The sequence below is a fragment of the Stegastes partitus genome, unplaced genomic scaffold (assembly GCF_000690725.1).
Source record: "Stegastes partitus isolate 25-593 unplaced genomic scaffold, Stegastes_partitus-1.0.2 Scaffold1839, whole genome shotgun sequence".
NCBI lineage: Eukaryota > Metazoa > Chordata > Actinopteri > Pomacentridae > Stegastes > Stegastes partitus.
Genome location: NW_007579570.1, coordinates 74,504 through 77,229, shown reverse-complemented (window position 1 = coordinate 77,229; position 2,726 = coordinate 74,504). Strand labels below are relative to the sequence as shown.

Below are 2,726 nucleotides of genomic sequence, written 5' to 3'. Positions count from 1 at the left end.
ATCAGAAGTCACAATAAAAGGAAAACAAGCTGCTGTGTGTTGCATGTTTGCAGTCATTTTAGAAAAAGGATTTCCACCTTATTTATTATTCACTAGTGCATTCAGAGCAGATTCTATCAGCTCAGGAGACCAGGGTCCTCTGGGGTCCTGAGGACCTTCTATGACTCTGTGGTAGCATCAGCCCTCCTCTATGGAGTGGTCTGCTGGGGTCGCAGCGGGAAACTAGATCGGCTGATCAAGAAGGCCGACTCGGTCCTGGGGAGCCCTCTGGACCCAGTGCGGGTGGACAGTGACTCTCCCCCATGCACGACACTCTGAGGGCATCGGGCAGCTCTTCCTGCTGGTATTCTTACATTTGTGTTCCTCTGTTTGAATTGTACTTATATTGTATATTTATAGTACAGTCGTCCTCAAATGTATTCATACCCTTCCATTAAAGAAAAGACAAAATTCACAACAGTCACTCAGAAACTGAAAAAAGTAATAATAGATAAAAAAAAATTTGCTAAATTATAATTTAGTGAAATAAGATGTTGCTTTTGAATTGTGGCTGAAAAGATTAATTTAAAAAAAACAAAACTGTCCTGGACAAATTAGAGCAATTTGCTGATGAGCAGTGGACCAAAATCCAAATACCTGAGAGTTACAGAAAACATCTGATTGCAGTGATTGGCTCAAGGAGTTGTTCAACAAAATATTAGTTTACAGGTCCTGTCATGCTTGGTTTGTTTGTTTTTGTTTGTTTGTTTGTTTGTTTTACTATTTCTGTTGAACCAAAATTCAAAACCAACATCATGATTTTCATTTAATTTTTTATTTATTATTATTTTTGTCAGTTTCAACTTATTTCAGTGACAGCTGTTTTTTTCCTTCTTTATTTGGAGGGTATGAATACATTTAAGGACCACATCTTGCCTCTTTAATTTATAGTTGTGTGTTTGCTTTTCTTACTGTCACTTTGCTGCTGTGACGTTGCTAACCCCCCCTTGTGGGACTAATAAAGGATATTCTATTCTATTCTATTCTATTCTATTCTATTCATTCTTTGCACTGACTTTGGAATGTCCGACCCTCCGTGGCGGCCCTGAACGCAGCACCTCGGAGCGGAGGACGCAGCTCAGGACTTGAGACGAATAATCCAATAATCAGCGCAGCGGCGNCATCAGAAGTCACAATAAAAGGAAAACAAGCTGCTGTGTGTTGCATGTTTGCAGTCATTTTAGAAAAAGGATTTCCACCTTATTTATTATTCACTGGTGCACCCAGAGCAGACTCTACCTGCTCAGGAGACCGGGGTCCTCTGGGGTGCAGGGGGCGCTCCTGAGGACCTTCTATGACTCTGTGGTAGCATCAGCCCTCCTCTATGGAGTGGTCTGCCAGGGTCGCAGTGGGAAACTAGATCGGCTGATCAAGAAGGCCGACTCTGTCCTGGAGAGCCCTCTGGACTCAGTGCAGGTGGTGGGAGAAAGGAGCCAAGCTTACATCCCTGCTGGATGTGTCTGTGTGAAGATTCTCAGTCATCCAGGTCATGGTTATTCTCATAGTTCAATCATAACTTGAGTTTCTTGAAGACATCAGAAGTCAGTCAGAACTGATGAAGCCTTTTGGATGAGAGGTGAAACGGCTTCAAGAACCTCAAGCAAGTCCAGTTGTTACGATTAAACTATGAGAATTCTGCTGGACAGTGACTCCCACCCCATGCACGACACTCTGAGGGCATCGGGCAGCTCGTTTAGCGACAGACTGGGTCACCCCTGATGTGTGAAGGAGCAGTAGGCTACTGCAGGTCCTGCCTTCCTGCTGGTATCAGACTTTATAATCAGCACTGCTCCCAACAGTCACTCACATAATGACAGATAGCCAACTGTCATGTGCAATTCATTCATGTAAATATTCTTAAATTTGTGTCCTTGTGTTCCTCTGTTTATATTGTACTTATATTGTGTATTTATAGTACAGACATCCTCAAATGTATTCATACCCTTCCATTAAAGAAAAGGCAAAATTCACAATAGTCACTCAAATAACTAGAAACTGAAAAAAGCAATAATAGATAAAAATTTGCTAAATTATAATTTAGTGAAACAAGACATTGCTTTTGAATTGTGGCTGAAAAGATTAATTTAAAAAAAACAAAACTCTCCTGGACTAATTAGAGCACTTTGCTGATGAGCAGTGGACCAAAATCCAAATACCTGAGAGTTACAGAAAACACTTGATTGCAGTGATTGGCTCAAAAGGTTGTTCAACAAAATATTAGTTGACAGTTCCTGTCATGCTTGAGTTTTTTGTTGTTGTTTTTTACTATTTCTGTTCAACCACAATTCAAAACCAATGTCATGATGTTCATTAAGTTTTTATTTATTATTACGTTTGTCAATTTCAACTTATTTCAGTGACTGCTGTTTTTTTTCCTTCTTTATTTGGAGGGTATCAATACATTTGAGGACGACACCTCGCCTCTTTAATTTATAGTTGTGTGTTTGCTTTTCTTACTGTCACCTTGCCGTGTGACGTTGCAAATCCTCCCCCCTTGTGGGACTAATAAAGGATATTCTATTCTATTCTATTCTATTCTATTCTATTCTATTCTATTCTACTCTACTAGTTCTTTGCACTGACTTTGGAATATCCGACCCTCCGTGGCGGCCCTGAACGCAGCACCTCGGAGCGGAGGACGCAGCTCAGGACTTGAGACGAATAATCCAATAATCAGCGCAGCGGCG

The 2,726-nt window shown here is 40.9% G+C and overlaps 1 protein-coding gene across 1 annotated transcript in view; it reads left to right on the top strand.

Moving 5' to 3' along the window:
- dcps (decapping enzyme, scavenger) overlaps positions 1 to 2,726 on the top strand; it is a 13,071-nt gene that overhangs the window by 9,379 nt on the left and 966 nt on the right. The gene's annotated exons all lie outside the window — the stretch shown is intronic.